Here is an 11,362-nt window from a genome sequence, read left to right on the forward strand (position 1 = left end):
ACCTCCAGACATGTATGGAATGCTCTTTCAACCAAGTATGCTTCACCCTCAAAATCTCGGGTGGATCATCTCAGGCGTCAGTTGCAGACCCTAAAAAAAGCCACTCAAACCTGCATTGAGTTTGTTCGTTCAACAAAGGCTATTGCAGACCAATTAGCTTTGGTTGGTAAAACCGTAAGTGATGAAGATATTATCTCCTACATTATAGGTGGTTTAAACCCGTCCTATAATCCCTTCATTGCATCTTATTCCTTTGCTAACAAGGACTCCTCTATGAACCTTGAGAAGTTTCAATCTGAACTCCTTAGTTATGAACTTATAAAAAAAAAAAAAAAAAAGTTATGAACAACTACTCGAGAGTCATGCACCTATTGCAGAAACAAGTCTTTTTGCCTTGCATTCTAAAAAATTCCCAGGACAAAACCGCAAGCCAAAGCATGGTTTTCAAGGACCATTAAGGTACCCTACTACGAAGAACTCAAACCAGAAGAAAAGCGATACTCCTTCTGGACACCAGCCACAAGGTAAGAGCTCTTCAAATCAGTTTACCTCCAACAAGACTCCTTGTCAAATCTGTGGTAAAAGCATTAGACTCCTTGTCATCAGGCATTAGATTGCTTTCATCAAATGGATTTTGCCTATCAAGGAAGGCATCTCCCAGATGAACTTGCAGCATGGTATCCCAGTCTAATGCATTACATGATGGTGATAAGTGGTTAGCTGGCAGTGGGGCTACTGTGGCGCCCACGACCCCCATGTAAGGAGACACGGGAATCGAGACGCCGGGATGATGACAACAGGGTTACACATCCCAACGTTAGTGCCAAGTGTGTGTATATGCAACAGTGTACAATAACAATGCAGCGGATAATTAATACAGCTAAGTACCAGAATTGTTAATATAATTTAGATAATCAGTAAAAAAGTTTAAAAATTATACAGTCATCCAAAATAAATATTTACAAGTCCCAAACCAAAATGCGAGTGATCCAATCACTCCTCGGGCGGAGCCGACTCCTCAGGCTCACCCTCATCCTCTTCTGCATCAAAATCTGCGTTACCATATAACGATACCGCAAGTAAGTATAACCCAAATAACCACGAGATAAAAATACATTAATGCTAACAACATGCATGCATATGATGAGATATGCATTAAATCTAAAAAATACTATTTTTTCCGAAAATAGATATTTTCCACACACCCCAAAATCTCATTGTGGCCCAAAACCAATACTCTATCATTTTCCCAGAAAATGACCCAAACCAATAAAATCTCATTTTCCCAGAAAATGAATCACATAAAAACATTTTAATCACACACGCTATTTTTCCAGAAAACAGCTCATTATTCCATTAACCAATGCACCATGATCTCCCCTAGGAATCATCCGCACGTCCTGGCTTTGTAGCGATGCTCAGTTCCGCGCCCAGCACGTTCGTGGCCAAGCACCCACTACGCAAGGAGCGATACCCAGTTCCGCGCTCAGCGCGTACATGGCCAAGCATCCTCTAGCCCCACCAGCAGAGGGGCCACGGAGTTGGCACGAGACCATCTCGTCCGATCCCGTTGTCGCCCAACGACAACCCAGGGGACGTCACTCAGTATATTACGCTCCTGAGTGACCAGAGGAGCTCCACCGAGATAATACCCCATCTCGGCTTGGGGTCGTAATACACACGCATCCAAAAATCCTTTAACACATGAAAACTCAGTTTTCATGAAACACATGAATATGAATGCATGTACACGAAAATCCAGTTTCCTTTACAAACATGATCATGCGTGCAATATGTCATGTACATGAACAACACCATATACTAACAACCAACATTTCACAATACCAACCAAATACACAACTCTGTCCATAATTCATCCGACCCCCGAACTCCTAGGACTCAGTCCGGTATGTTCAACCAGATCATAATAATATGGGTTAGTACAAAAATACATTTAAATCACGATAGTTATTTGGAAAAATACTTATAGCGCTATAGTATGATTTTCGAAGGATCACGGTGGTGCAAGAAGTGGTGACTCAGTAACGTAACAGTGTAAAATACACTGTGGCCATGGGTCTTAAATACCCACTTGTGAACAGAGACAAACTAAGACCCGAAATTGATAGAGTAGGGCCTAGAGAGGTCGGTGAAGCCAATGGTGGTGGTGGTTTGCGGTGGGTGGCGGCGCAAATGGTGGTTTTAAGGCCAAAAAGTCTGAAATAGAGATGGAGTTGAATGTGCTTCACTGATGGCGGATCGGAGCTGGGGTTGGGTCTATTGGGTTGCTAGGAGGTCGAGGATGAAGTGGTGAAAAGATGGTGGCCGGAGGTGGTGCGACGGCGGCCCTGGAGCTCAAGATGCGCCGAGGCTTGAAGTGGTGCGTGGGGGCTATCGGCGGCAATGGAGGAGCTGGAAATGGAGGGGGGTGGTCGCCAGCCGGTGGGGAAGCTGATGGGAGGGGCGGTGTCGCGCACGGCGGCACGACGGCGGTGGATTGGGTGGAAGGAGAGAAGCGCACGGGAGAGAGGGAGGATGTGTGTCCTGTGGGGAAGGAAATCCGCGGAAGAAGAAGGAAAAAGGAAAGAAAAAAAAGAAAAAAGAAAAGTGGGAAAAAGAAATGAGGTCCAATCCTCACCTCTTGAGTCACAAAAAATGATCCAACAAAGATGATTTTAAAACAGCAAATCAATTAAAATAAATTAAACGTAATGATACAATGAAAATAAAATAATTAAATCCCACAATCAATTAATTTAAAAGAAGAACAATTTAAATGTACAACAATAAATAAATATTAAGAAAACATAACAATTTAATTTTCACAATTTAAAGATCATAAAATAACACATTTAAAATATCCGATAATTATAAAATAAAAGAATAAATTTTTGAATTATTAAAAATAATCCTTCAGTGAAAATATACTAAAATACGGAGTGTGACATCCTCCCCCCTTAAAAAAAAATTCGTCCTCGAAATTGGCAAGGTCAAACATTAAGGCTAAGACAGGAATAAGATTCAACTAGGAGCAAACTTAAGAACATACCGCCAGAATCAATCGAACAGATACGGGTACTACTCTCTCATGTCAGCTTTTCTCTCCCAAGAGAAATCCTGAGCCATCGGATCGCCCCATGACACCTTCACCAAAGGTATTGTCTTAGACCTTAACCTTTGCTCTTTCCAATCCACAATCTGAGTCAGGGCAACTTCATAAGAAAGATTAGGCCGAAATTCAATGCGTTCAGAGTCAACAAAACGCGACTCTAGCTGTCCAAAACTCTTCTTCAAAGATGACACATGGAACACATCATGGACATCCCAAAAATAATCTGGCAGAGCAACTCTATAAGCAACTAGCCCAACTTTCTTTATAATCTGGAAAGGGCCAACATACCTCGGACTAAGCTTTCCCTTCTTGCTAAAGCGCTTAACCCCTTCATCAGAGAGACATTAAGGTAAACTCAATCACCTATCTCAAATGATAAATCTCTTCTCCTTGTATCTGCATAACTCTTTTGGCAACTTTGGGCTTCCGCCATTTTAGTCCTTATAGACTGAACTTGGTCCTTCATTTCTTGAATTATCTCAGGCCCAATTAATTTACTTTCGCCAACTTCATCCCAACACAACGGTGATCTACACTTCCTCTCATACAAAGCTTCATACGGGGCCATCTGAATGGAGGAATGAAAACTGTTATTGTAAGCAAACTCAATTAGCGGCAGGTGATTCTCCCAACTCCCCTAAAATTCCAAGACACAAGCACGCAACGTATCCTCAAGAGTCTGGATAACACACTCTGATTGATCATCTGTCTGTGGGTGATATGCAGTACTAAAATTCAACTTAGTGCCTAAAGCTGCTTGCAAACTCTTCCAAAAATGGGACGTGAACTGCGGGTCCCGATCTGACACGATACTCTTGGGCACTTCGTGCAAACGTACTATCTCCTTAACATACAACCGAGTCAACTTACCCAAAGAGTCAGTGTTATTGATAGGCAAGAAATGGGCACTCTTGGTCAATCGGTCAACAATCACCCAAACTGAGTTCTTTCCACTAGGAGTCCTCGGCAAACCCACAACAAAATCCATAGAAATATCATCCCACTTCCACTTAGGAATAGGGAGAGGTTGAAGCCTACCAGCAGGTCTTTGATGTTCAGCTTTAACTTGACGGCACGTGTCGCATTTCGCGATAGACATGGCAATATCCACCTTCATTCCTTCCACCAGTAATTTCTCTTTAAATCTCGATACGTTTTCGTGCTTCCTGGATGAACTGAATAAGGAGCCGCATGAGCCTCTGTTAAAATTCGCTCCTTAAATTCTGAATCTCGGGGAATCACCCTACGATCCTGAAACCGAAGGATACCATCCTTATCCAGACTATAGTGCAAGAGTCCCTTAGACTTTCTGACTCTCTTTCTGATGGCCAACAACTTTGGATCCCTTCTTTGAATAGTTTTCAATTCTTCAAAATTCACAACCCGGATATGTAAAACTGAAGATAATAATTCTTCCTGCTGCGAACTTTCAATAAGGAGTCTCCTTATCCCACAAAGGAGAGAATCCACATCTGACGACCCTGCTTTTTCCACCTGTTGAGACTTCCTACTTAAAGCGTCTGCGACTAGATTCGCTTTTCCAGGATGATACTTGATCTCACATTGGTAGTCGCTAATCAGTTCTAACCACCGCCTCTGCCTCATATTGAGATTCTTCTGAGTAAACAGATACTTCAAACTCTTGTGGTCGGTATAGACTTCACAGACTTCGCCATACAGATAATGCCGCCAAATCTTAAGAGCAAAAACTATAACTGCCAATTCCAAATCATGGGTGGGATAATTCCTCTCATGAATTTTCAACTGGCGAGATGCATAAACAACAACTCGATCTTCTTGCATAAGAACACATCCCAACCAGAATTTAGATGCATCACTAAAAATCACAAATGGCTTGTGTGGCTCCGGAAGTGCCAAAACAGGTGCCGTTGTCAATCTTCTCTTCAACTCTAGGACACTTCTCTCACATCTATCAGACCATACAAACTCAGCATTCTTTCTAGTCAAAGCAGTGAGAGGTCCAGATAGTCGAGAAAACCCCTCCACAAATCTTCGATAATAGCCGGCAAGTCCCAAGAAACTCTGTATCTCACGAACTGTTGAAAGACGAGGCCATGACAAAACAGCTTCCACTTTACTAGGATCTACGGCCACTCCCTCCTGGGAAATCACATGTCCAAGAAATTTAACTTCTTCCAACCAGAATTCACACTTACTTAGCTTAGCATATAACTGATGCTCCCTTAATTTTCCAAGTGCCAAATGAAGGTGACAAGCATGTTCTTCCACATCTCGCGAATAAATCAGAATATCGTCAAGGAACACCACCACAAAAGAATCCAAAAAAGGCCGAAACACCCTATTCATCAAATCCATAAAAGCGGCAGGGGCATTAGCTAACCCAAAATACATCACATTAAATTCATAATGCCCATACCTCGTCCTAAAAGCAGTCTTGGGCACGTCCTTATCTCTTATTCTCAACTGATAGTACCCTGATCTCAAATCAATCTTCGAAAAGACAGCTGCTCCCTGAAGCTGGTCAAACAAATCATCAATTCTAGGAAGAGGATACTTATTCTTGATAGTCACCTTGTTAAGTTCCCGATAGCTAATGCACATTCTTAGTGTACCATCCTTCTTCTTGACAAACAAAACAGGCGCTCTCCACGGTGAAGTACTAGGCTGAATAAATCCTTTATCAACAAGTTCCTGCAATTGAATTTTCAACTCTTTTAACTCAGACGGTGCCATACGGTAAGGAGCCTTATGCACAGGAGCCATTCCAGGTTCCAAATCAATAACAAATTCCAAATCACGAACAGAAGGCAATCCGGGCAACTCGTCCACCAATACATCAGGGAATTCTTCCACAACCGGAATATCCACTAAAGACTTCTTCTCGGATGGCGTAGAAACCACTTGAACCAAAAAAACATCTGCTCCACATGCTATATCTCTCTTAGCTTGAATTGCAGATATAACTGCAGGTCTTGCTTTCAACTTGCTTCCCACAAATTCCAAATACTTTCCATCCGAAAGTTGTAAGCCAATTATCTGACTTCTAGAATTGATATTTGCAGAATATTGATGCAATCTATACCTAAAATTATGTCAAATCTAAGCAACTTGAATACAATCAAATCTGCATCCAATGTCCTCCCACCAAAATCCAAAGGACAGCCTAAAGCAACCTTGGAGCACCACACCAGCTCACCATTTGAAAGAGTCACTACCAAGGATTGCGGTAACGGCTTGGTGACTAGATTGCACATCCGCGCAAAAGTAGCGAACACAAAAGATTGAGACGCCCCAGAATCAAACAAGGTACATGCATAAAAATCATATAGACGAACTCTACCTGAAGCAAATACATACACCAGATAAATCCAAAAACCAACTCACACCAAACATCAAGTCCAACAATTAAATTAAAAGCATACCAGTAATCACCCCAGCATCGTGGGTCTCTGGAGCCCCATAATCCACATCACCAGGAGTCACAGCATATACTCGGGCTTGTACTAACTATCTCTGGCTGCTCCTCCCGCCTCGTCGACCTCCTCGTCCTCCTTGACTTCCTTGAGCTTGATTGGGACACTCACGAGCAAAGTGACCCGACTGGCCACATCTAAAGCACTGGATCCCTCTCTGGCCACAGTCACCCTCATGGGCTCTATTACACCTGCTACAAACTGGAGCTCGACCTCCTGCACGAACCCCAGAGGCTGCCTGCGAACGGGCCCCAGTCTTCTGTACAAACTTATGCGGTGACCCAGAACTACTGCCCTCACCAGCAAAACTCCGCCTCTTCTGGCCTGGAGGGGAGCCTACCACAAAAGTATTTTCCCGCTCTGCAATAGTGGCCAAATCTACTAATTTCTGAAAATCCACAATCTCAAGACAGGCTACTTGTCTGCGTATATCATGGCGCAAACCCTCCTGGAAACGCTCAACTCGCAACTCGTCAGTGGCAATGAGGTGAGTAGTAAATCGCCCAAGCTCCATAAATTTCCTAGCATATTGCTCGACCTTCATGTCTCATTGTACCAAATTATTGAATTTCCAAGCCTTTTGCCGTCTCACCGCAATAGGAAAGAAACGGTCGTCGAACTCCTTCTTGAATCGCTGCCAGGACACAGCAGCAAAAGATCCCAACTCCATTTCTAGGAGTTGCCGCTTGGTCTGCCACCAATTTGCCGCTTCACCTTGCAGCATATAGCTTCCATACAATATCATTTGGGCCTCCGTGCACCCACAAACCTCAAATGTTCTCTCAAGATCTTCTATCCACCTCCTAGCTCGCAGTGGATCCTCCTCCCCAGTAAAGGCAGGAGTCCTATGCGCTAGAAAGCGCTCATAGGTGCACCCAACTTGGACAGCTCTATTTAAATCTCCTTGCGGCGGTCGGAAATTCTGTTGGAGGAACTCTGTCATCCTATTCAACGCTCTCGCCATGGCATAATTTCCATCACCTCGGTAATTCATCTTCGGGCTCATTAGCTTGCCTTCTTGGTCTCACCATCTTCCTATCATAGCAATATTAACTCCGTTTAAACACCCGAACAAAATCAAACATAAAACAAAAGAAACATTGAAATAACTAAGATAAAGTAAAATAAAATAATATAACATAAAAAAAATAAATAACAAATCCAAATTAAATGATACCTTAAAATAAATAATTTAACTTATATTTTTAAAATAATATTTCTGGTACTTCATCTAAGGGACATGTGGGTTTACCCAAAGCCGAACTGCTCTAATACCACATGTGGCCCCCACGACCCCCATGTAAGGAGACACGGGAATTGAGATGCCGGGATGATGACAACAAGGTCACACATCCCAACGTTAGTGCCAAGTGTGTGTATATGCAACAGTGTACAATAACAACGTAGCGGATAATTAATACAGCTAAGTACCAGAATTGTTAATACAATTTAGATAATCAGTAAAAAAGTTTAAAAATTATACAGTCATCCAAAATAAATATTTACAAGTCCCAAACCAAAATGGAGTGATCCAATCACTCCTTGGGCGGAGCCGACTCCTCAGGCTCACCCTCATCCTCCTCTGCATCAAAATCTGGTTTACCATAGAACGGTACTGCAGGTAAGTATACCCAAATAACTACGAGATAAAATACATTAATGCTACTAACATGCATGCATATGATGAGATATACATTAAATCTAAAAAATACTATTTTCCACACACCCCAAAATCTCATTTTGGCCCAAAAACAATACTCTATCATTTTTCCAGAAAATGACCCAAATCAATAAAATCTCATTTTCCCATAAAATGAATTATATAAAAACCTTTTAATCACAAACGCTATTTTTCCAGAAAACAGCTCATTATTCCATTAACCAATGCACCATGATTTCCCCTAGGGATCATCCGCATGTCCAGGATTCGTAGCAATGCTCAGTTCCACGCCCAGCGCGTTCGTGGCCAAGCACCCACTACGCAAGGAGCGATGCCCAGTTCCGCGCCCAGCGCGTACGTGGCCAAGCATCCTCTAGCCCCCACCAGCAGAGGGGCCACGGAGTTGGCACGAGACCATCTCGTCCGATCCCTTTGTTGCCCAGCGACAACCCAGGGGACGTCACTCAGTATATTACGCTCCTGAGTGACCAGAGGAGCTCCACCGAGATAATACCCCATCTCAGCTTGGGGTCGTGATACACACGCACCCAAAAATCCTTTAACATATGAAAACTCAGTTTTCATGAAACACATGAACATGAATGCATGTACACGAAAACCCAGTTTCCTTTACAAACATGATCATGCGTGCAATATGCCATTTACATGAACAACACCATACCAACAACCAACATTTCACAATACCAACCAAATACACAACTCCGTCTATAATCCATCCGACCCCCGAACTCCTAGGACTCAGTCCGGCATGTTCAACCAGATCACAATAATATGAGTTTAGTGCAAAAATACATTTAAATCACGATAGTTATTTGGAAAAATACTTATAGCGCTATAATATGATTTTCGAAAGATCACGGAGGTGCAAGAAGTGGTGACTCACAACGTAACAGTGTAAAATACACTGTGGCCGTGGGTCTCAAATATCCACTTTTGAACGGAGAAAAACTAAGACCCGAAATTGATAGGGTAGGGCCTAGAAAGGTCAGTGAAGCCAATGGTGGTGGTGGTTTGCCGTGGGTGGCGGCACAAATGGTGGTTTTAAGGCCAAAAAGTCTTAAACGGAGATGAGTTAAATGTGCTTCACCGGTGGCGGATCGAAGTTGGGGTTGGGTCTATTGGGTTGCTAGGAGGTCGAGGATAAAGTGGTGACGAGATGGTGGCCGGAGGTGGTGCGACGGCGGCGCTGGAGCTCAAGATGCGTCGTGGCTTGGAGTGGTGCGTGGGGGCTATCGGCGGCGATGGAGGAGCTGGAAATGGAGGGGGTGGTCGCCGGCCGGTGGGGAAGCTGATGGGAGGGGCGGTGTCGCGCACGGCGGCACGACGGCGGTGGATTGGGTGGAAGGAGAGAAGCGCACGGGAGAGAGGGAGGCTGTGTGTCGCGTGGGGAAGGAGATCGGCGGAAGAAGAAGGAAAAAGGAAAGAAAAAGAGAAAAAAGAAAAGTGGGGAAAAGAAATGAGGTCCAATACTCACCTCTTGGTCACAAAAAATGATCAAACAAAGATGATTTTAAAACAGCAAATCAACTAAAATAAATTAAACGTAATGATATAATGAAAATAAAATAATTAAATCCCACAATCAATTAATTTAAAAGAAGAACAATTTAAATGTACAACAATAAATAAATATTAAGAAAACATAACAATTTAATTTTCACAATTTAAAGATCATAAAATAACACATTTAAAATATCCGATAATTATAAAATAAGAGAATAAATTTTTGAATTATTAAAAATAATCCTTAAGTGAAAATACACTAAAATACGTGATGTTACAGCTACAAACCATATCATGGCAGACTTGAACAATTTGACATTGCATCAACCATACCAAGGTACTAACACTGTCATTGTTGGGAATGGTAATGGTCTTCACATTACACACATAGGCTCATCTTCATTTAGAACACCTACCCCCATTGTTCACTTGAAAAATATTCTCTATTGTCCAAATGCATCAAACAATCTACTCTTTATACAAAAATTCTGTCATGACAATAATTGCTCATTCAAATTTACTGACAGTTATTTCTTAAGGACAACTTGACTGGGGCAATCCTCCTACAGGGACCAAGCAAAGGTGGCCTATATCCAGTGCAGTTAGGAAACTCAGTCAAGAATAAAAAGGCATTTGTGGCTTTGGTTGGAGTCAAGACTACCATAGACATATGGCACAAGAGACTTGGACATCCTCACACTCAAATTCTGCATCAAGTTTTCCAGAATTATCATCTTCCAATAAGTTCTAGCAAGTCTCAGTCAAGTCTATGTATGCCTTGTCAATTAGGAAAGAGTAAGCAACTTCCTTTTTTAGAGTCTAGTTGAGTGTCTTCTAGTCCATTAGAGTTAATTCACAGTGATGTATGGACATCCCATATTCCTACAATAAATGGATGTAACTATTATGTGGTTTTTATTGATGATTTTTCAACATATTCATGGTTCTTTCGTCTTAAGCACAAATTTGATTTATTTGAGTGCTTTTTCAAGTTCAAATGCATCATTGAAAATCTACTATCCCAAAAGATCAAAAAATTTCAAATTGATAGAGGTGGTGAGTATATCTCTTGGGTTTTTGCCAAATATCTCAATAACAGTGAGATATTTCATCCATAACTTGTCCCCATACCTCCCAGCAAAATGGAATTGTAGAGAGAAAACACAGACACATTATTGAAACAGGGTTTACTTTACTAGCTCAATCATCTCTTCCTTCTAAGTACTGGGTAGAAGCATTTCATATTGTTGTGTACTCCATAAACAGATTATCATCTTCCTCTATACAATATGATACTCCCTTTCCTAAACTCTTCAAATCTGAACCAAACTACCCCTTCATGAAAACCTTTGGGTGTGCTTGTTATCCTTTGCTTAGACCTTACAACAAGCACAAGCTAGAGTTTAGAAGTAAACAATGTGTGTATTGGGTATGGCTCCAATAAAAAAGGGTACAAATGCCTTGACTTAGCAACAAATAAAGTTTATGTGTCAAGACATGTAGTCTTTGATGAACAATTGTTTCCTGCACAGGTAAAGGCTACACCTTCCAACCATGTACGAGATCAATCATTGCACTCTGGTATCACTCTATTACCTTCTCATTTCTATT

The sequence above is a fragment of the Juglans microcarpa x Juglans regia genome, chromosome 7D, assembly GCF_004785595.1.
Source record: "Juglans microcarpa x Juglans regia isolate MS1-56 chromosome 7D, Jm3101_v1.0, whole genome shotgun sequence".
NCBI classification, from domain to species: Eukaryota; Viridiplantae; Streptophyta; class Magnoliopsida; order Fagales; family Juglandaceae; genus Juglans; species Juglans microcarpa x Juglans regia.